The sequence below is a fragment of the Zonotrichia albicollis genome, chromosome 1 (genome assembly GCF_047830755.1).
Source record: "Zonotrichia albicollis isolate bZonAlb1 chromosome 1, bZonAlb1.hap1, whole genome shotgun sequence".
Lineage (NCBI taxonomy): Eukaryota > Metazoa > Chordata > Aves > Passeriformes > Passerellidae > Zonotrichia > Zonotrichia albicollis.
This window is the reverse complement of record NC_133819.1, coordinates 105,324,458-105,349,477: the sequence shown is the minus strand read 5'-3', so window position 1 is coordinate 105,349,477 and position 25,020 is coordinate 105,324,458. Positions and strand designations below refer to the sequence as shown.

Below are 25,020 nucleotides of genomic sequence, written 5' to 3'. Positions count from 1 at the left end.
AAGAGCTGTCTGTTGACCACTGCTGTGTTTAATAGGACACATGATGCAGTCACCTGGATTGAAGTTCTCCAAGCTCAAGAAGAACCCACATCATAGAAAAAACACATCTATAAATTCCTACTCATGTAAAAATTTACTATCAACCCCTCCTTTAGTTTCTTTGACTTTTTAGTGGTTAACTATTGCACTAAAGCTGCCTAGAAAAGAGATATCCCATTTGCAATGGATATAGTTAATGAAAAAGATAATATTCCATGAGCAAGGTAAAATCACTAAATAATTAAACTCAAGCTTCCTAAAGAACATTAGCATATTGTAACTTTCGACAATACCAATATTGTTTGATATTACCCCATTTATTGTTGTAATGCCCTGAAATCCCTTGTACCTCTTGCTCATGCATTCCCATGCACATTCTATCCTTTCTTCTTTTAGTTGAGTAGTCTAAATGCTACTTAACGATTAAAACTATGAATTACTATAATTTTAACATTCCAATACTTATATTGCTTTTTGTAATTTCATTGTCTTCTGCACTGATGGCCGATTCAAAGGAAGATTTAATTCCAGAGGTGATCTATCATGTTGCAAATGTAATTTTTTCACATGAAGCAAGAATAAATCTCATCACCTTACAATCCTTCAAGGCCCTCCTAATGACAAAATGATTTACTGACTTGGCTGAACTATTTTTTTTCTAAAAATTTAGAACCATCAGAAATATTTAATGACTCAATTTAAAGTGCTGAAATAGAAGCACACTGAAAGAATATTAAAATATTGGTATTTCCCCAAGAATTAACACCTGTCATATCAATAGGTTTTGAAGTGGAAGACATCGTGTCCATTTCAATTGCAAATTTGCAAGTAAACACTGTAAAAGGAACGTGTCTTATTTCTGAAGAGGCATGAAAGCACCATGCTCCTTTTGGACTGCAAGATTTGCCAAGGTTTAATTATGGAACCTTCACATTCTTTTCACTTCAAAAGCTAATCATGTATGAGAGGTATCCCCTCTCCTCTGGAAACTACTGGCTGTAATTTAGAGCAATACAAAAGATAATTCTGATATTGATTTAACTATTACAGCACTAAAATAAGGCTTATATGCTTTGCCATGCCATTTCTATTAGTGAAATGACACACTTTCCAAGATATATCAGACAAAAAAAACATACATTACACATCTTTAACCTCAACATGGCAGAGCAAATCATACCCAAATGCTGTATCTAAGACTCTTTGCTTGATAAATTTGATCTAACTACAAATAAAATTATTAGTTTTTTACAGACACCAACACTTTTAAATAGGAATTCAAAATATACGCTTAAAATACCGCTCTTTCTGGGATGATGTATTTTCTAGGCAGCATAGTTGTAGCTGACAAGTGATAGCCTGTATGTGAAAGAAAAATCACACAAAAAACAAACTCCAAAAAACAACTACCCATTTCTCTTTAAACATACCAATTTCTGCATTTGTAAAGATGGGCCATATTGGACTAAAAGATAATGTGTTTGCAAATATCTGAGAAATGTAGCAGCATTTCTATTGCAGAACATTTCAAAAAAAACCATCAAAATGCATTAGAGTAAAAAAAAAAGAGCAGCAGGTAAAAGATGCAGTAGAGGAACAAATCAAACAGAAATCAAGATTTTACTTCTGTATATATTTATATATATGTATATGTTCACATAAACAGAGCCCCCAGCTGGAACTAATGATTGTGTATAACTAAACACTTTGAAAAATTAGAAATAGTTAAATGGATCATCCCATTTCACTAGATAAGATGAAAATACCCGCAAAGAATTCAATTTTTTATCAAACTATGTGTGAAACATGCATGCATGCATTCTCGAGAACCACTATAATGATGTGTACATTTATCTGACTTTATGCTACTGATAACATATTTGATCAGCTCAAGGTTCAATCAGAACAAACTCCACAGCTGGTAGCTTGAAAACAATAGAGGAGATAAAAAAGAAAATAACATGCTTGAGGGCATGGGAGCTGGATATTAAACCACTGAGATAAAATACATCTTCTTATAAAGTTTTAGTGATCACCAATGCACAACATCCGTTACTACAAAAGGGAAAAATCCAAAAACAATAATAATGACGATACTGTAATCAACTGTTCAGGAACTTCAGTGCTATACTTCTCAAAAACTAGCATAAGACATTTTAGAACAGTTGACAATGTGAAAAAGTGTGAAAAGAATTTTGGGACATGGCAAATGACTCTAAAAAGCTCATTCTGATATTAACTGATCTGTATTTTCTTGAACATATCACTGAAAATAGTTAAGTTCTTGCAGACAGCCTTTAACATTTTGATGTAACAAAGTTCCTTTGGTAGCTATTTAGTGCCTGTCCTGGTTACACTCCACTAGAAATTTACTTTTTCTCAGTTGTAGGAAAAGAACAGTAGCATTATAAGCACACTCTAAATTGTCTGTGGCTGTTGAAGCTGTTGAGGCAACACAACCTTCAGCATCCTACCTAATCTTGTGGCATATGTCAGGCTTTTTTAGGAAGGAGGTCACCAGCTCAGTGCTACAGGAGCTCTGGTTATAGATAGGAGTAACCAAAATTCAAACACTCAGAGCTACCTTTCTACTCAAGTATGCAACTGGCTTACACTAAAAACCAAAGATCACTGTTCTGCATTCCAGAGCCTGCTTAAACACTGCCCTTTGAATTCATACAAAATACATTAAACCTACTGTTGCTTTTATTACTGTGATAAATATGCTTTACTATTTTATATATTTTCACAATATTTTTGATTTGAACCCACAATTTTTTATCCAAAACATTACTGTTAGACAGGTTCTCCATTTATGTATCATTGTGCATACTTTTGTAACATCCTTTATTTTTGCCCACTAGTCAAGGAATTGAGATTTCCTACATTCTTTTTCACTTTTAGTGAAAGTGGCAAAGGCATAGTAGCAAAGGCAAAAAGTAATTCAGTATCTTTTTGCGTAATGCAGCTCTCATTTGATGCGACATAATTCAAAATATGTCATAATTAAAAAATAAGTAATTATTTTTTTACATATAGAAAGCTAGCAATATGTGCCATTTATATGCAATATGTATCTTGTGACTAAAGAAATATAGTATGATTTTATTTAGGGAGTTAATAAAGCCTATTTAAATGTTTCCTTAAATATATGGTGACATTTTTGCTCCACTAAGATGAGGAAAGAAGAGAAGAAATGTTCTAGACTGACTTGAAGTTTCTTTTTCCTGTGTTTTCTTTATTTTGAGAAAATGCTATATTTCTACTTGCAAGTCAAATTGCGACCTTTTCTCCTGTCTGTTTGTAATGTCTCATTTATAAGGAGGTTGGATTCAATTTTTACAAAAATATTCTCACCTTTTCACACCAAAAATGGCATAATATTAAAACCTAAAACCGATTTAAAAAAGATCCAACAAACTATCCTAAGTCCTTCTGCTATTTTTTGTTGCTGTTTCTTTGGTTTGTTTTTTTTTTTTTTTTCTGTGGCTGCACAATTATTTAATGCTGGTTGTAAAAAAGAGTATTTCACAAACCATTTAAATTCCCAACCCTTTGTTGTACCACAACAGGGTTAGTTCAATTAATTCTGGGGCCACTTGTTCCTACCAGAAAATGGAAATAACTCTCCTTGCACCTTCAGTTAAGGGAAATAATTTTCCTTTGTCTAATTGGGCTTGAACAGAAAAGCTAATGGCTTCACTTCTAGAAATAATGTATCTTGAGATCATAGGAAAATTCAGGTAGGAATGGACATCAGGCAGTCTCTATTCAGGCTCCTGCTCCAAGCAGGCTCAGCTGTGAGACCAGGCTTGGGTGCTCGGGGCTTTGTCCAGCTGGGTTTTGAACACTCCAGAGAACAGAGCCAGCACAGGATCTCTAACAACCCAATGCAGCACCTGCTTGTCCTCAGAGTGAAAATGCTCCTCCTTCTAGTCATTCCAAACCTCTTGTTTCAACTCATGGTCATTAAGCTGAGTTCCTGCCTCTGCACCTCAATTTGCCAGAACATTTGCACTGGCAGTGGTTTGGAGCCAAATTTTCATGGGTCCACTCCTGAAATGTTCCCTTAGGTATGGTATGGTATAGTAATGTCAGATTCCTATAAAGGACCACAGCAAACCAGACAAAACCTGGATGACTTTCCTCAATCTCATTAGTTCTCTGCATGATTCTCACGTCAGTGAGGCTGTTTGCAGGAAATCCAATAAAGGCACTGTTACATATCATGGAGTTCAGTTTCAGATTAACACACCCAGCATCTGTTGTCTACATGCAAGAAAGATATTTAAGTTTGCTGTTACTTAGATAGCTAAGGCCCAGTTCTGTTGGGGTCAGAAATACCTTGGAACGTTCCTTCCTGGCTCCAGCAAGCCCATTAGAAGGCTGCAGGTCTCCTACAGGTCCCGTGGCATATTTATCTATCCCACATGGATGTCTCAAGCACACTGCCGCATTTTGAATGATCCTAGAGGCATACAAAGGTGCCAGTGATTTGAACCTGTAGGAGATGGATATTTTTATCATTCTTTTGGCCTGACTACCATGGAAACATGTAGTACATTGATTATTTGAGAATCTAGACACCTAGAAAGCATTTAGACACCAATATACGCTTGCACTAAAGTGTCCTCATTATAAACTAAAACCCAGCCACAGCCTAAGATCATGAGAGATGACAGCAGACAATTACAGCCCATTAAATGAAATGTCAGTGCTCAGTGGTATGCGTGAGAACCATGAAATGGTACCACCATATATTGGGAAGCAGCTTCTTCACATTTTGTCTCAAGCTTCCAATCACATACACATTAATGACAGAAGTTCCACATGAGAGAGTAACAAAATTTTTTCTACTCCTTCCTTATCCTGACCACTTCATCTAGGAAATTAAAAAGCAACAACAAATGAAGGCCAAACACGGTCTGTGAGGTAGAAGAGATGAGAGGTAGAAGTCAAATCCTACATAATCTCTAATTCCTTCTTTCTGTGAATCTAACAGTGCTATGTTGCTCAGTAAAATGCCAAAAATAACATACAAAACTACCATGTACCTTTTGAGAAACAGAAGATAAACTGACTTCTCAAATATTCAGGGTTTCCATACTTTGTGGAAAACTAAAAGGACCTTCTAGACTTATTTCTCTTGAGACTAGCAGAGATTTTCATTTGTTGTAGCTTTGAAATACAGTGGCAGCCCTTGACCTTAAAAAAAAATCTCCAAATAAATTCAATAACTTCTATTAATACTCCTCTTATTTTTTCCAGTAAAATTTCCATGTGGATTGAAAAAGTAAACTAATAATACTGAAATCTACCCTGCAGAAGTGGAAGAAGTATGAACAAAAAATGAAAATTCCAGAATTTTAAGTAAATATGATAATATTGTCAAAAGCAGAAAATATTCCTGAGACACAGGCTGTTTATTCTGCTTTTCATTTTCTTTAATTTTCAACATTTTCTTATTGTTGGGTTTATTTTCTGTTGTTTTGTTTTGTTTTCTAGCTTTTGATTGGTACTTCTCCTAATGTTTTTCTCAACTTAGTCTGTTTTTCTCAGCGGAATAATCTATCCCAGACAATGCCTAATTCTGCCCTACACAACCTTATGGCTTCTTTTCAGATCAGATGATGCAAAACACAAACACCCCAACTGCACAGAAGTGCAAGCTGAGGTTGAAGGATTACTTTGACACTACTATAGGTACAACATTGTGAAAGTATTCATATAATGCTTTTATTAAATTCCTTTAAAAGAATGTTCATGAATTATTCAACTGATTAAAAGTTCAATGACTCAGTTGAAGAATATTGCAAAATGGTTTGAATAAACTACTTTATGAGAGAATCCAAACTACCTCTGGCTTCAAGTATTATGAAGCCATCTGAATGAATTCCTATATTATCCTAAATATTGCTCTGTGAAAAATTTTGTTGTGTTCATTTGCTCTATATCTAGGCCAATAAAATTAATGAAAGGTAATACTCCATTGTCTTTCTGATAATTGTGGGGTCTGACAAATCTACAAGTTAGCTGTTGCTGGAGAAGAATCTCATCACCTTCCTATGAAAAACACACTTTTTCCTTAAGTAAATTTTTACCTAAAGCATAAATTAATACTAACTTTGTAGTGAGCACCATGAGAAATACTGTGGGATCCCTTTATTAGAGGAAGGTTTAATTTCATAAATGAATAAGCCCTTTTTCTTTTTTGATATCTTGCAAAATACTTGTTTATGGCAAAATGTCACTTGTATTCAGATTTAGAATGTAGAAACTACTGTGATGGTTCCTTGGAAATGCTTAAAATAGATAAGATGGATTGACTGATTGCATATTCCTTTGAATTATTGTGAAAGTACCAGATCTATCTAAATCATGCCATGAAAAAAGTGGAGTTAGAAGTTATGTAACTTCAAGTTGCTATAAATTGCTTCTTGTTGAAAGCTATATAAAACATTTTCAAATCTGTCATGTTCCACCTCTTCTGCTTAAAAAAGTAAATCCAAGTGAAAATGTCCAAGAAAAGTATGAATCAGGCTTATGTTGTTAAGTTGGAGCAAAAGCTTGACACCATCAAGACTGGATACTCTTTAGCAATTAAATCAAGAATCTGGTCCATTTTCTGTCCAGAATGTATTTTTTACAGTAAGAAACTGTATTTTATTAGGTTAGCTAAACCAGTGTAGCTAAATAAGCAACAAAACCAGATGAGACCTACTTCTCTTCTCACAAACACACCATTGCCATTTTTCGTTTAATCCAAGTTTGACTCTTGAACACAGATTTTATCTACTTTCTTTTGCTGCTGACATTCCCACGTGCCCTCAGAACAAGTTATCTCACAAAGCAGCCAGGAAAATGCATTTTCTACTTCTCCTCCCACAGCAGCATGCCAGATGACTGTGCAGCAACAGCATCCCAGAGAACATGCTCTACAAGGTCTGATCTGACCTCCAGACTTCGCCAGAAAACAGTCTCACATCATGGAGCAGTCTGACCTCCCATAAAGTAGGAGGAATGCAGTACAAAGAGAGCATGGAGGAGCCAGAAACTGCTTTATTTGTAGCACTGAACAGAAGAAATGAGCACAGCAGACGGTAGAAGATAATACAGCATTTCAAGCTGTGGGGCAGCACCCAGACGCTGCTTTTGCTAGTCCTGAGAGTACCCACCAGAGCCAGCAGGAACTGCAAAACCCTTGACAGTGAGAAGAATGTTAAGCCCTTCTTTTCTAGCCTAAAATATGTATTGAATTTGAGAAAGTAACTGCTTTTGCCTCATTTGGCTATTTTATATATATGTATAAATGTATACACACACATTTGAGTTTTTTAATAGCAGTGAAACATAATTTTCTCAGAGTTTCACTGGGACCAGAGACTGAAATTACTTCAAATGAGGCTTTGAAAGAGGGCGTCCAGAAAAGGTACAAAGGTACTCTTCATTTTCTTCACCCCTCTGCAAATAAAAACTTGCTTACTAGCAGTTCTGCATTCCCCAGTTAAACAGAGTGGCTGGCAAAACAAAATAACAAGGGGTCATGGCAGAATTACAGTTGATGTTGAAAGTGTGTATCACTCAGCACTGAGTACCACTCCATGATTACACCCTATTTTGTACTCTAAAAAACAACAGCCTCCTACAGCAACAAACACAATTATAAGACAGATACCATTTATCCCAGGAAACCTATCTGCTACTTAAAAAAGATACTAGAAAGGAAAAACAACCCCTTGTGGTGAAATTAGCTGAAATGAGCTCTGATGATGATGTGTTCTTTAAATTGGGAAAGAAAAAAGGATGTTTTTGTTCAGCATGATTTATTTTTAGACTGGCAAAGACACAATGGTAAACAGAACTGGAGCTCTGTGGGCACCTTCTGAGGTTAAATTACCTTTCATGCCATTTGCACAGAAGACTGTTCTCAAGCAGCTTGAGCAGATGGTCGGGACACCATTGTCCGTTTACTTGTATCCACAAAGATAAACGATTGCTCTCTGAAATCCTGAACAATATGGCCCTTGTGATGCTTTAGGCTGCCAAGGAGAAAAAAAAACAAACAACCATAAATATAAACTTAGCTGAGGAGTACAAAAGAGTTTTGATTGATGAAATTTCATTTTGAACAACAAGTACATATGGAATAATATAATTTTTTAGATTATAAAAGATATCTAAAATCATCAAGTTCAAATGTTAAACCTAACAATGCTGAGTCCACCACCAAATCATGTCCCCAGGTGCCACATGTCTTTAAAATACCTCCAGGGATGGTCACTTCATAGCTTTCCTGGACAGGCTGTTCCAGTATTTGACAATCCTTTCCAACAAGATACTTTTCCTAAAGCCAATCTAAGCCTTCCTTTGCCCTACTTGAGGCCATTTCCTCTGGTCCCATTGTTTGTTACATGGGAGAAGAGACTGACCTCCATCTTTCTACAACTTGTCAGGTACTCGTCCAGAGAGAGAGGGTCCTCTCTGAGCCTCCCTTTCCACAGACGAAACAGATCCCTCAGCTGCCTCTCACAGGAATTGTGCTCCAGACCCTTCACCAGCTCTGCTGCCCTTCTCTGGACTCACTCCAGCCCCTCAATGTCTTTCAAAACTGAACACAGTACTCAAGTGCAGCCTCACCAGGGCCCAGTGCAGGGGCACAATCCCTGCCCTGCTCCTGCTGGCCACACTATTGCCGATCCAGGCCAGGATGCCATTGGCCTTTTTGGCCACCTGGGCACTCACTGGCTCATGTTTGGCTTCTGTCATCCAACACTGCCACGTCCTTTTCCACTGGGCAGCTTTCCAACCACTCTTCCCAGAGCTGTAGCACTGCATGGGGTTGTTGTGACCCAAGTGCAGGACCCGGCACTTGGCCTTGTTGAGCCTCACACTATTGGCCTTAGCCCAAAATATCAGTAATCTGGGACAGTTTCACGAAATGAACACAATGTGTTCCTGAATATTTAGCAAAGTAGGAGATGCAGGTACAAACAAATCACACACAGTAACTCTGACTGAAATAATCTACCATGTCTCCATAACTGCTTCTACTGCATATAACATTTTCCGAAACAGACTGCCAAGTTACAACTTGCTCTGCCTACTGTGCTAGTGAGGTAACCAGAGATATCCAGAACCATGCCAGAGCAGACAATTGCCTGGGCACAGTGATCCACCCAAGTATTGGTTGAGAAGGTGATTTCACTTCTTTTAAGAACTTCTCATACTTCTTTGAAAGAAGCCCTGGTTAAACATATCCAATGTGAGCATTTTGCCAACAAGCAATTTGCTAAAAAGGCACTTTTGTCATTAGAAAAATTTACTACTAAAAGAGGTGAGTTTAAAGGACTGGAGAGAACATGTACAACTACGAAGAAAATTCTAAAACCTTACAAACAGTCTTTAGGATTTAGGAGTGATACTAGTCTTTGGACTTGCAACTAATAATTGCCTGTCAATCTTAAAAGCTCACAAAAGAAAACGAAATGTTGCTGAATATGGAAAGAATCACTTGCAGTGAAGGGGACTAGACATGGCCTTCAATACACACAGCAAAATAAGACAGAATTTGGTTTAGAAAATAACAGTGAAATTAGATAACTATGAATCATCAGCCACTCAACATCCTGAAGACAGCAGGCATTGCATAGCATTTAATTAACTAAAGTTTCATATAAAGATGCATAGTTGTTTCTGAAATAACTGCTTATTTAAATAATGACACAACAAATAAAATTCATATCCTCTATCTAATACCACACACTCCACACCAACAGCCAGTAAACAATGGATATATTTATTTCTCGTTTCAGTCATCAAATGACCTCTTTTAATCTCTTTTTGCTGTGATGCTGTCATATTCAGCATGCCTTACAATAAATATACTATTTAGACAATTTAGATTCTTGTCAGATTTTTAGGACTTGTTAACACTTATTGGAGTAAGGAAAAAAGGGAAAAGACAGGTTGAGATAAATGTCAAATAGTGGCATCCAGCAACACAAAGTAATATGTTCTGATACTGAGGATTAATTATAGCTTAAAGAAAAAGAAGTAATTCAGAAATAATAGAAACATGAAGAAGAACTTAATACAAATAGGTTTAAAATTTAGGAAAAGAGAAAAGCTTGGTTTTGCATAGGAATAAAAGAGAAAGCACAAATGGGAAGAACTTTCCTCTCTGTTTTCAAAAAGGAAGGAAACCCCAAAGTGTGTTTGTTCTAACTATCAGTGTCTTATGCTAATATCATTTCCATTAAAAAGAAACAAAAGTTAAGGCCTTTCTTCCCCTGAGGGAGCACTCTCCATGATTTACTTCCACCATTTTTTCCCAAAATTAAAGGGAAGGCCACTGTACCTCAGCTGTTTTCCTGTCCTTAACATCCCCAGATACATTTGCCTATTTGCAAATAAAGAATAATGAAAGTAATGACTATGCTAACGAAAATATAATAATAGGATCACTTAGGTTGAAAAAGACATTTAAGATCCTTGAGTCCAAGCATAAATCTAGCACTGTCCACCACTAAACCATGTCCCCCAGCATCACGTCCATTTAATGTGAACTGCCTATCTCAGAGAATAAGCTGGAAAAACAACCATCCATCTCCCAGTAAACCAACAGTACATCCTGCAAAATCAAAATCAGGGGACTCCACTTAGAAGTATCTCCATTATTACAAACTGAACATTACTTTATCCTCATAAAATAACTGATAAGTTGTAAAAATAGTACAATATCTCCATATGAAAAGTATTAATTAATCTGTGAGGCATATGATAATGATATCCCTAACCTCAAAAATACCATATTTTCAGTGAAAAAGACCACAGAATATTTTTTTTTTGCTGTCCAGTAAAAAAAAAAGAAAAAGAAAAGAAAAAAAGAATATTGAATAAGACAGAGGCAGCTGATTGTCATCAGATATCCTGTTTAAATGATGCCAGCTAAAAAGAATGCAACATTTTATAGGAAATAAGGCAAACCAACATTATTTACAAATGTGCTATTTGAAATGCATTTTACATAACTTCTGACTGAATTGAGGCACCCATAAATATTTCAGCTCTGTTCAAATCTCTCCAGACATGAAATTTCCCAAAAACACATCAGCAAAATGAATTTAAAACTGCTGTGAATAAGAATTCAGCAAAACAAATGAAATTTCACATTGCTCTGCTGCTCTTACCATGAGCTAACAAGTGCCATGAAGGATAGACAGGTAAAAGCAATACACTCAGGGATAAGCAAGTGCACACATGTATAGATGGATTTTCATAAAGCCAGGATGAAAACCCAGGTACAGAAAGTTTTATAGTTAAATGGGATTTTTTTTCCTTTTTCAGTAAAGTAGTAACAACTTCCTCTACATAAATCTCTAGGTCCTCCTGTGAGCTAGGCCACCATTAATGTACAATAACAATTTTTCAGCTGTTGCAAAAACTGAGACACAGATTTAGACTGTCTTTCCCTTTATACCACTGGGCATATACAACTTCTGATTACCAAAGATAGTTTCCTTTCTGCAGGTTTAGAAGTGCAAGAGGCCCCAGTGGGAAAGTCAGGAAGGTGTTCCCATCTCTCCATTATGCAGTAAGATAAACTGATCATTATTTATGGAAAGGGAATATGCTGCATATGCTCAGAAACAAGACTTAATAAAACATGGACATAAAAAACAACTTCAGTATTAACAGTTGTAGAGCAGCTGATTCCAACAGGAATTTCTCAGTAGTTAACTCCTTTCATACTGCATCTCATTTTTGGGTCAATACAAATCTAGCAGAAGAATTTAGTAAGATTATTGAAATTTCATGTGTCTTCCAAGGAGCTGAGAATACAGCACATATTATTCTATAATCACACAAAAGAAGGAAGATAACACAAAATGGAAAAGCTGTTTTTAGTCTCAGTAGCATAAGTGACCAGTCTGAAATACATTTCTAACAGACAGCTAGTCTAAATGAGGTGTGTTAGAGGTAAAAGAGTTTAGGCAAAAAATGCAAATCAGAAAAGCAGGTGAATGTCAGGTAAATGACAATTGGTGCTGAAATTAGTAAAACTTGCCTGTTAAATCCTGCAGAAAATGGTTTGTGAAGTTTTCACTAAGATGTATCCACAGTTTTACAAATTACAAATATGCACTGAGAAGGAAAGAGTGCTTGAAACTGCATTATTGCAGAACTGTACTTATTTCTTAATTCTGAAGTCTTTCTTTCATTAAATGTAGTGCTACAAGATGTCATTCTCCACTATAACCTCAGAGGAAGAACGGATATCCACATCAGTGGGAGACAAAGTGCGCTCCATTGTAACGTGGACTGATCACAGAAAATTCTTTTAAGATCAAATAAGAACTTCTCCCTGAGCAACCAATCCAGGGTTGTTAATAAAATAGTGTCTTCTAACTTGCTGAAACTAGTACACCAAGAATATAGACTGTTTGACACAGGATTTTATAGTGGTAAATGAAACAGGAGCTTTCAAGTATAACATACATTACAAAGGATGGAAAAATTTCTGACTTTAAATAAAAATTAATACTATGACATATTTGGAACAATTTTTCATGCATGTCTTTCAGATACTTGACAGAAATCATGCCCATTTATGCAAAGTTAGAATTTCATTACCCAAGTTTCATCACCTAAGGAAACAGAGAGAGGAAGCTAATACCCAAACCGAAACAAATTCTAGTCAACTACATAAAGACTCTAAAGTGAATAAAATTTTGTGATATCGTCTAAGAAAGTATAAAATGCTTGATTACCTACTATTTCCTACATCGTGCAGACACATACATATTTTGTGCAGAACGGGTGCTAAAAGAGCTACCAAATCTAAATGACTACGCTTTACAACACTTTTTACAGGTATAAAAACATAAAGAAAGTAAAAAGAAATTCCTAAGGTATCAGTAAATGGTGAAACCACACACCTTTCAAGAAGTACCAGAAATGCAGGTGAGTGTAAACTGCAATTTTATGAACTGGGATAAGTACAAATGAGTTTCAGGATAAATTTTCCAAATGTGCACCTCTGAATGCTTTAATTGCACTGCCAAAACCTCTACACTTCCAATAATTAATTTCAGACTTTCTGTAATTTCTGCTTGCCCCTATTGTGTTGTAACTTTCATCAGAATAAAGATCTGTTTTCAGTACACCCACTATCCTTCCACTCTGGGAAGCAAAGTCTTCATTAAACTTACAGACCCACTGATGGCAGGCTCCACTGGACACAGGCCTTACTAACTCAGTTAATATTCTGGACACCTGAAAATTTTCACAGAGGTAAACCATGACTTGCTGGACTTGAAAAAACTTCAGTACTGCTAACCTGGAGGTGCCTAAGGCCTAAGCAGTAACACTTTACCTCATCTGCAGGCAGGAGACAGTATGAAAATAAGATTTAGTTGGGAAAAGGCAAAGCAACTCTGTTCTACTTGGTCTATTTGCAGGACAAGTGACAGTAACCACCTCTTTGACCATCAAAGTGGCCAAACCCTGAAGTGAGATATTCTGAGAGATTGTGAGATCTCCTGCACATTTGGAGATATTCAAAACTAAATGGAACAAGGCCTTCAGCTATCTGATCCTATTTTTAAGTTATCCTTGTGGTCCACATGTCCCTTTAAAACTAAACAATCATTTTGATCTATGCAAAACGACTTCTTCCACAGCTGAACTACAACAACATCCAGGAAGGAATTTGACTTGCTCTACTTAAGTCACTTTCCAAAAACAGCTGAACCAGGGTGTTCCAAATTATCTGAATTGTTTTGCAATGTCCATAGGAGATTAGCCCCTCAGCTCTATGATTCATAAAGAAAATAGCTGCTTCAGTGGCATGAAATCCTTAACTCCCAGCTCATGCTGCTGTATTGAGTAGAAAGAGGGAGTGCTAGCAGGCAGAAAACCAAAAAAATCACCACTATATTTACCTGCCAAATCACAGTTTTCCTTTGAGGTCTCCCGTCGCACTAATGATGAGGCTGACTTGGCTTTGCATACGAGAGATAGGAAAGAAACAGCCTGAGGTGATACTGAAGTGGAAAACAGAGCAAATTAAACTGGTTGTCTTCCTATTTTACAACCAGCTGCAATTACCTTACTGGGTAGTTGCCATCCAAAGAAAACTGTGAACCACACAAACAGGAATAATTTCATTGGCATGCACAGTGTGAACCTTTCCCCAGGTGTAATTTAAGGAGTCCTTAAAATATGCAATTCTATCCATTGCTTTGAGCCCTCAATCACTTCCTACTGTAGTTCTGGTTTTCCTCTACATGAAATCCTGCAGTTAAATCTACTTTCAGGATGACTGCCCTGATTAATAACTCTATAATGTCTGTACTCTCTGTGGGATAAGACATTTCTTTGTTCAAAAGTGATCCTTTTCCTCTGAACGCTGGCAATTTCAGTGCCGAGGGAATGATTCACCACTGCTTGATGCTGCCATTCCCACTGCTGGGATGTGTGGTCATGTGAAGTCATTCTGAGACATAATTTCTTACCCTCCTCAGTCAGCTGGGCATTGCTGAAAAATCTACTTGGCAAAACTGGTCAGTATTTTGATTTCCAGTTCACATACTGGAATGAAAAAGCAAAAATCTCTTGTGTTTTCACACATCGGTGACAGAGGTACACTTTCCAGTGGAGAGCTAATATTCTGTGGCCTGACTTGTGTATCACAAATCATCATTTAGCTCACTGCAGAAATCTGAGAATGAGACAGATCTCCAGGTGGCAGCTCTACTGATGGGCAATTATGGGTGTCACTGCTTTTTGAAAGGTCATTTTGTCTGGATGTAGAAGAGGATCATTCTGGAAAACATATCTCAGAAAACATATTTTAGAAAACATAACAGACTAATATTTACCTGCCTACTTCTATCAGAAAAAAATGTATCTTTCAATAAATTATTTAAAGGAAAACAAACAAATTTATTAAACATATATTACAAGAATCCTGTGGAACAAAACATTATTAAACTTATGCTGATTACAGAGGGGCAGAATTGTATAGAAAAATCCACCAAGGAAGAAAGGCTGAAGCCCGCATTATCTTATCAGCTCAGTGGGGCCTATTGTACCTGAATTTAAATGACTTGAGTAAGATTATGTAGTGAGTCAGCTCAGAGCCCAGAATAGAACCAAGAATTGTGGCTCATTATCTCTGTCTTTAACCATTAATTTGCACTTTCACACTGAGAGAAATGGATGTCACTATTTTATTAAGTCCCCCAATTTATTTATGTCATAACAATACACTGAACAGTATCAGAGGAAAACCACAGACTGAGATATAATCCTGACGTCCAGTCTGAACTGTGGGTCACTATGAATATGGGTAGAATAGGAGCAATACTCGTGTAAAACTGATGGACCTACAATCTCGCCCATTGAATCCTCTATCTTTGACTGCACTGGGTTTTGTTGTAACTGAAATCTATAAATCTCACTTTCAGAACAAAACGAGAAAGTTGCAGAAGTCCCCAAATATGCACACAAAAAATATATAAGTTAGATATGTATTTGTTACTGTAAAGGTTCATTCTACCATAAATATACATTTTAAACTTTCTGGTTTGATCTTTAAAATCTCATGAGTGCATATTACTGCCTAGGATACAGCACTGGTAATTGTCTCTCAACAGCAAATGAGTCACTTTGGTCCAAGGATAGTAGTAAATGGATGCCATGAAAAGCTCTATTTATAGGGTGCTTTACAGCACAATTTCATGAAACTTTCCAATGCTTACATAAAGAATGTATGTTCTGATAATATGTTGCTAAAGTTAGCATTTAGTAAGTCTTTATTGTTAACAGAAGTCTCTCATTTGATTAAATACAGATTTTTACATTAAATATGCATTCTGAATAACATTCTTTTTTTCCCTTTCTTTCTTTCACACATTGTCTTTTTCTTTCCCTCATTTTGAGATTTTGCACCTTCTTCATCCTGCAAATGTGAAGGATCTATTTTGGAGTCTGTCAGGATAGTAACAAGTTTCCAAGTGCTGCAAAACCAACTTAGCATGGACTGCATGTGCTCTGTTCTAAAACAAGTATTGACTGACTCCACTCCTCTTCTGGTGCTGCATATTATCAAAATTTTCCTCTGATTTTTCACATCTCAAATTCAAACGTACTTGAATGCATTTTAAACTATCAGTAGCTGCTAAAAACAGACAAGTCACTGGAAAACCCAAAATGAGCAAGCACTTTGCAACCTGTTTCAGGTGAGCAGAAACCTACAGCTTCTCTAGGAGAGGCAGAGATCCAGCATTTTGCTACATCTGCATCTACGTCTGCACCGTGAGGTGAACTGGGATGAGCTGGCTGCATTTCCCCTTTTCACAGGATTCATTTCACCCTGTGCTCTGTCACTCCTCCTCCCAACAGACAGCGGGGTGCAGCCAAAATGCTTTCACTCCCACTCTCTCCAGTTGCTCATAGCAGATAATAGCAGGTAAAGAGTCATCGCTCCCTTCCCCACAGCAAGAGTCAGGGGCTGATCACTGCTGAGTTAAGGAAGAGCAATGACTCTCCCCAGTCAGCCAAAAGGCAGGTGAGATGCTCCTCTATAGCGAGTTTTACAACCTGAAAATGTTGTTTCCAACAGCTTCTCACAGGGCAGACTTCTAAAATTTTTAGTTGATGTCTGAATATCTTTTAAAATGTCACATACAGACAAAGCTATATAAATATACGATTCTGAGTTTCCTTGCCACCTTCAAAAGCTCCTTAGTAGAAAAACCTCTGAGGCCTGTGGAGCACACAGTTGAAAAATCACCAATTAAAGCTGTTTCAACACTTGAAATAAGGAAAAAACAGAAGAGGGAGCCTAGAAGGCTACAGGGAACTGTGATTATACAGTTTGAATATTGTCAACTTGGAGGCTCAAGGCAAAATTCTCCTGAAAGATGCAGATAGACAAGAATTACAAGTAATATCAGCAAATTATGGCCATCTGACAGAATTTTAAGGTTTCTAAGCTATAGATTTCTTTCCTGATGGTGAGAGAAGGGGGCATACATGGTGCCATATGCCCTTGCAAAACCTTTCTAACAACTTTATTTGGTAGAAAGTGTGTTTTCTTGGAAATCATCTTTATTGTTGTGTATACAGACACCTTAGATTGAGATGAAAGATTCTTTTGATATTCTCTGTGCCAGCAGGTATAATAAAACAATGCTTTTAGAAAGTTGATAAAGGCAAGGGAAGCAATAAACCAGTTAAGAAGATCTGGCAAAGAAAATCAAAACATCTTGCCTGAAGTAAAACATCGAATCACCAGCAAAGTTGTGAGTATGTATGAGATTCTAAGAATCCTCTTTGGAATATCTTCTGGAATATGCTTTCTCTGTAATATTAGCCTTTTTTTTTTAAATTTAGAATTTAAAGTAGTAGTATATACTGATATATGCATGGATGAGGCAATCTGCAAAACTGTAGTCTTCAGAAGACAATGAACTCTTTTTATATAATGCTCAATGATCTGCATACCACTAGGAACTCATCTATTATTCTCTGCTAGAACTCATAAATTTGGTGCTGTCTTATGACCAACCAGAAGGTTTAAAACTGAACAATGGAACAAAATTTGCAGAGATTGTGCATGTCAATCAAGGAACTCATAAGATATTAAAGAAGTCAAGACTATAAAAAATTAAAAATGAAATGGAAAAATTCACAGACAGTAAACAACCCACCAGAGGCTGTAGGCAAAACCACTTCAAAGGCATAATCAGCCAAAAGCCAATTTGAAATGCAGTGTAATTATCACCAACAGTATAACAGCAGGTAACAGTGATATCCCCACAAAATACCGAGAACTACTTTGCTTTGGATCCCTTTATCATTTCTTAAGAGAATTTGTTTCCTTGGTGGAAAGAGTTGAGGGCATTGAAATGAGCTTAAAATGGGACACAAGTTCTGAATTTCAAAACTTTGTCAAATCGGTTGTCTGCACCTAGCGAAAAATCTCATTAATCTTGTGGAATAGTAAGGGACTATTGGAAAAAGTCCCACCATCTGAGGCATTAGAGCTCACTGTCTTTCTGAGAAACATAAATAAAATCTGGCCGACTCTTACTTCACAGTGGTATGATTGCAGAAAGAAGCATTAGTTGCCTTTGACATTTACTGCTATATCATTGCTACTTACTGAGCCTGAACTCCTGACCAATTTCTTTGTCCTCTAACAGTTATCTGAAAACAGATGAGTAAAGACACTGTGTGGCCTTAAAGAAGCAGTACAACCTGCACAAGAAAGCAGAGTAAAATTTCCGCCTCTTTCTTTCCCAAAGAAAAATAAGAGAATACTGCATTTTCTTGATAAGAAAGTGTTTATTTGTTAATCATTTAATAATTTATCATGTTTGACATAAACAAATGTTCTAATTATGGCAGATTTTGATGTGTGCTATGCATAAACACCTCCTCTACACAGCCCTCTGTTTTCCTGTGTACTTTTAAGTCCTTCTAAATATGATTTTGATAATGCAATCAGCTGCTTGAATAAACATAACCTAATTGAAGTGGTATTCCAAAGAACATTATTTCTATTATTATGACTTCCCTGGCACACAGCTGTAAACAGACAGCTGAATGATGGCAAATGACCTAGATAAATCTGTCTCGATAGCTGTCACTCCTTAGTCTTGACCTTCTGACACTGTTCCAGCTGTGCAATAGCTTGTCCTAGCATTAAGAGAGAGACAATCTCAGGCTCATTCTATTCTGGGAAAACTACTAGTATTTCTCTACAAAGACACACAATCTCATAAAATTAGTGGACTAAAATGTATTTCTAATATAAAAGCAGAAAAAACATTGAACCTTCCTACAACTTCGCATCTTGCACCATAAAAATAAATAATAAGAAAAGAGTTAAGGTACTAATTAAATGTTAATCATATTTTACTGATAGCTAGACCATTTTGCATTTGTTTCATAGAATCATAGAATTGTTGGGTTGGCAGGGACGTTAAATCACAGAACACAGAATACAGAACAAGTCAGGTTGGAAGGGACCACAGTAAGTCATCTGTTCCATCCTCCCTGCCACATTGCATGGGATTGTGTCCAGACAATTCTTGAATATCTCCACTGAGGAAGACTCTACAACCTCTAAAGACAACCTGTTCCAGAGGTTCTCCAGTTCCAAGTTCCGTGCCATGGGCAGGGATAGCATCCACTAGACCTGGTCGCTCAAAGTTCCACCCAACCTAACTTTAAACACTTCCAGGGACTTTGAACAGCTTCTTTTGGCAATCTTTTTCAATGCCTTACTACCTTCACAGTAAAGAAGTTCATACTAATTATCTAATTTAAAATCTGCCCTCTTTCAGTTTAAGGCCATTCCCCCTTGTCTTGTCACTGCATGGTAACAGCTTTGTAGCTCAGAAAGTACAGCCCTCATCAAACCTCATTCCCAAGTAAATCTATTTTCAGTGCCTTTAGTAAACAGAAAAAGGAACATAAATGGCAAAAAGTAGTTCTGACAATATATTCAGAGTTGTAATCTACATTTCATGTAATTTAAGGCATAAAGGCAATTCATCAAAATGACGCTGAGCTACAAAAGAAATCCCAAAGTAATCAGGGAATATGTAAAATGGGATGAGAAACTATGACCACTGCAGAATTCCAGTGTAACTAATAATTCACAGAGAAATGTGAAAGTTATATAATAGATGCTATATTATACACATATAATAGCCACATTTTTTAGCCAAAAAATCAGTCTTAGAATACCAGGTGAGGCCTGCATTCAAGCATAATTTTGCAAACATACTTAAACAGTTTAAGACAAAACCATGCTATTAATGTACATAACTGGAGAGTGAATTTAGATGCTTGGTAGCCCCAAATACTCCCAGATTTTAAAGCAAAACAAATCCCCGTTGTTAAGCTGCAGAAAATTTTACCAAAAGTTTTAAAAGCAAATATACCAGATGTGCTGGATCAACATCAGCATTGAAATGTAGCCAAGCCTCTGCTGTTTTTCCACATTCTGCTCGCATAATCTGGTGAGAGTGAATAATATTTTATGATGAAGAAGAGAAACTGGAAAACTTTTCATCAATCTCATTAATCATCATAGCAAAAAGACAGAAATAAGGCTTTCTGCCTAGAGCATTACATTTTAAAATTCTGCTAGAATAAAGTTCTCCTAAGAAGAAGTCCATCATTTTGTCCTTTAATCCTCACTTATTCCTTTACATCACATAAGGAAATCACTGCTTGAGAAGTGTGTTGTGTAAAAACAGGCTCAAAAGATAAGAATTTTCCTGAAATCTCCAACTACTATAGGATTGTACAACAAATTAGATGCAGCTTAACTGTAAAGTTTCACTATAAAAATTTATAAAATATGTAAAATACTACTATATAAATGAGTCTAGATTAAACAAAACCCAGAGAATTTTCCTGAAGTATTGTGTATACGACTGTGAAATGTTGTGAAGTCTTCTTTCAGATAAACACCTCAAACATCTTTGAGTGTCCTTAAATGCTTGTGAGCAATGAGTGCTTCTGAAAGGCTAAAGGAAGGCAAGTCCTTATTCTGTAGGATAATATCCTTCAGGTTATGTCACATCCTGACTAAAGAGTCTGACTAAAAGGTGAAGCAGCTGTAATGATCATATTATTTTAAAAAAATGCACTAAATTACTTCTATATACACTGAGATTTGAAGTCCTCCTACAAACAAGAGCTAGCATTTAAGGCTCATTTGGAAACCTAAATTCCAGACTTTTTCTCTGACACCTTTGACTTGAAGAAAAGAAAAAAAGAAACTTCAACTTTATTTTTGGCTATGTTTTTAGCTACTGCATATTAAACTCTCCAACAGAATAATTTTGAAACTAAGATGCCCCAGTTTTGAATTTAGATGTAGTAAGATGGCACCTTCCCTGTGCAGAACACCTGGGCCTTTACTAGATAAGAGTGCCCTCCCTACCTGCTGCTCCAAACAGAAGAAAGCTGAAAATCTATACGAGCTATAGGAAGGAAGAAAAGAATTACTTGATATGTGCCAAACTTACTTCCCAGTGAAAAATGCTGAGAGTTTAGATTATCTGAATTGTCTCTAAAAAAAAAGATGCAGAAAAAAAGGAAAAAAAAATCAAAATCAAGCCCCAGTGAACCCATGCCTGGGTCAGTGGTAGCTGCCAACCCAGAGTCCTCTTAATGCTCTCCACACTCAAACTGCAATGGATAGTACCATGTGGTCCAGAGAAAAGTCCCAAACAAACCAGTTTGGCCTCAGTTTTTTCATTATAATTCAGAACAGTGAAAGAACTGTGAGATCAAATTCTAGATTGAAGGACATAGATCATGCAGAGTTAATGAACTATTAAATTTGGTTTCAAAGCTTACCTAAGCTACTCAGGAACTCTCAAACTGAAAGACCTCTACCATTTGATTGGCACTTTTCCCTCATAAGCAGTATGCTCATATATACACTTAGCAAAGTCAGTAAATACAGTATCAGTTTTAGTCTGTGGGTTTTTTTCTTTGAATAATTGATTTCTCCTTTGAAAGAATGACCTGTATACATAACTGATTAAAATGTTCACTTTGGAAAACCAGAGAGCAAAGCAGAGGGAGAGGAAAAAGTTGAATTTTATCTTTAAAAATTTGCTATTGATTCAGTGGGTCCAGAATTTCACGAAGATATGTTTGAGCTGGTACATTTTTTAAGGACAAAATCAGCAGAAGATCTTTCAGTCCTTATTCCTTCCCATTTTACTGTAGATTAATGACAATAGAGCCTTTTGCAGTTATCACTCATCATTCTGGAGGAAAATTACTTAAATCCATGTATTTGCTGCCTGCTTCGCTAACAGCTCTTTTCCTTTCTCACCAAGCCAAGCCAAAACCAATCTAATCCACTTTCCTGCCAATACTGAATTGATCCTTATTATACTCATACCCTAGCTAGGTTTACGTGACCAAACATCAGTGTTTCAGGTCTGTCTTTCAAAGACACTCATAGAGAACACTTCTGCCTGAGTGCTCACTGACAAGTGGATTATCATGGCAACTTTCCACAGAGTATCTTGCACTTGCACTTTTCTTTTACCTCTGCAAACAGGTCTTGGCTCACAGAAGCCATCAAAGGCAGCATCACCTAAAAGTGACTGTATCTTTTTCAAAGAGAAGGAAAACATAGCTAATTTCACATTAGAGGGACTTACAGACATGTCCTTTATGTTTACAGAAACAATGATCTAAAATTTGTCGCAGGAAAACAAAGTAAACAAAGCAGAATGAAAGACAGGGGAAAAGCTTCTTTCTTTCCTGCATAAACTTAAATAATTCCAACAACACAATTTTTAATCTGTGGCTTTATGAACCAGCCTTGATCTTAAGGCATCCTTATATTTATATGTTTAATAAATGTCTGTAGGAACTAAAATAATCTATACTTGAAAGCTGACCTAAAAGAATGCTCAACTGAGTCTAAATAAAATGTAGTGACCTTTACTGTCTTAAGCCCTTGATATCACTGGTAAATCCTACTGGAATGAGGTAGTCCACGCTCCTCAGAAACACAAGGGGTTTTTTTTTTTAACAAAGGACACACAGACCTGCTATAGCTCCTCTCATTTCTGTATGAAATGCTCCTCTCATTTCTGTATGGAGTATTACAGCAACAGATAAGGTACTGAACAATTAAGCACCTCTCCCCTAAGGAGCATAAAACTGAATGGGCATAGCTTGTTCAATGCAAAACAATGAAGTTCAAACAGTGACATTTCCTGCTCCACAAAACAAAGATAAAGCGATCATTTGGGTTCTTGATAAAAGGGAGCCAAGTCAATATCTGCAAAATGCATCATCAACTTTTATACAGAATTAATTAGTGCCACTGTCCTAACAGTTTACAGAAGAGGTCACTAAGTGACCTCTGTAATGAATAAAATAAAGTGGAAGCATCTCCCTCCCAGAGCAACTTGGGCACCAATACAATTGGAAATTGCCTGAGAGACAGAATAAATAATCTCTTTCTTAGGCTGCATTAAATGCATTAAAAAGCATTGAGACACAAAATCTGGTAGCATTTCTAGAGGTCTATGTTTGACAAGGCCATAACGGGTATTACTTACACATTGCAAATTAAAACTTTCACTTGCTTAACAGGTAAAATGGAGAAAAACTGTACTACCAACTGCACAAAAGTTGTTGAAACTATACATTCTCAGTGAACAAGAGAATAATGAAAACTCTGGCTCCCTGTCAGAGAAGCAGACTTCAGACACAGAAATGTTAACTCATCATCCCAACACCACATAGAAACTCTGGGGCAGAATGCACCTTTTGTTTGAAAGGTTGCTGCCTGATCACGGCAGCGTTTGGGAAATCACAACTCTGTTTCAGTGCATTCATCTAAGAAACAACCATTGACAAATCTGACCATGCATTGACTCTTTTAATCAAAATAATAGAAGTGTATCAAAATCATAACATTCTGAATTTGATGGGAGTTCAGAGCAAATAAAAACATACTGTCTTATGACTATAAGCTGGAATATATTGGATCTCAGATATGAAAAAATATTGGAAGATATTGAAACTTAAAGAGAAGACTCTGACAGAACAGGAATAGGTTAATTTTTAGCCTATAACATAAAATCTATATAAGTTATGTTAACTCTTTTTAATTAAAGAATAAGTGGAAGAGCAAAATACTAGCAACATCCCCCAGCTGAATACACTGAGCAGAATAAACTTCCTTCTCTGAAGGAAAACCACAATAGCACAACCTCCAATGTTGTGATGGAAAGAAAAGAGTCTCTGCTCCCTCCCCAGAGGCTCCTGACAAAAAATTTTACAGAAGAAAAATATGAGACCACATTCCAAAACCACAGGGTCCAAAACCTCGCAAATAAGACTCGTAATTGATCATCTTGGTGAGAAAGAACAAGAGGGCTGGAAAAAAGCCATACTTTAATTTCTACATGAAGGAGAACAAAAAAAATTCTCCAATTAAGAAAATATCAACGCCTCAAGCTACCGTATCTTTGATCTTATTCTTTGCCAGAGAAAGGAAATTTCATCTCTTCAAAGCTTCAACCAAGTAGAACTAAGTTAATAAGGAGAAAGAAAACTTAAATAAGAGCCCTTTACAGAGACCAAGGACAAACTGACAAGTATAACATTTTAATTGATTGCCTACATCAGAGGAATTAAAATAATAATATTTATCTGTTGTTACAACAGTAGGCATATATATTCACTTAAGAATTGAGTGGAATAAAAATATGCAAAATTTTAGGAGCTCCATCCTTCTCATTTCTAACTTACCTTTTAGATTTGAAGAGCCTATTTTTTTCTTAACAACATAAATTACCACCACTTAACACATTATTTAAAAAGTATTATAAAAATCAATTCATTAAATCAATAATTGACTTTTGAGAGAACACTGAGTACAAATTTACAGCATTAGACTGACAGTAACAGAAACCTAGAGGCTGTAGAGATCCTCAAAACAAATTACTTCCCAGCCAGTTGCAGTGGGAGCTTTTTTTTTTCAGCTATGAAACACATCTCATCCCTTACCTAGAAGAAACCTTACTCCCGGACCATACAACTTGGTACTGACCTCCTCTAAAATGCTGGCAGTGGGTGACACAGGAGCCTCCTGGGGCAGCTGCAATGGTCACCAAACATGTTACAGGGCAGCCTTCCCAAGAGCAGCTAAGTGACAATAATTTTCAGCCACTGCTGGTGACAGCACTATGCAGCGGTACTCAGAAGCCCTGAAAAACTGTAAACTAATTTTCAGTCTTTCAAAAGAGCTGAAAAACCTCTAAATAAAAAAATAAGGAAAAAAATATCCCCAAAAACCCCCAAAATAACTCAGAGGGAAAAGAAGACTTAATGATGAAAATAATAACAGGATCTTTTAACACTTTTAAGGTCTGTTTAAGTAGCTAATCCATGTGGAAAGCTTACTTTTGC

At 36.5% G+C, this 25,020-nt stretch overlaps 1 protein-coding gene across 11 annotated transcripts in view; it reads right to left on the bottom strand.

Annotated features, from left to right (window-relative positions):
* The window catches only part of DLGAP1 (DLG associated protein 1), a 399,529-nt gene that overhangs the window by 311,062 nt on the left and 63,447 nt on the right, over positions 1–25,020 (bottom strand). For 8 of the 11 annotated variants that reach the window (XM_074549059.1, XM_074549016.1, XM_074549025.1 and 5 more), the window contains one exon: positions 7,937–8,078. The gene's annotated coding sequence lies outside the window, so the exon portion shown is untranslated. Of the gene's footprint in view, positions 1–4,383; positions 4,541–7,936; positions 8,079–25,020 lie in introns of all 11 variants that reach the window. The other 3 variants (XM_074549033.1, XM_074549041.1, XM_074549050.1) reach the window with 1 other exon arrangement.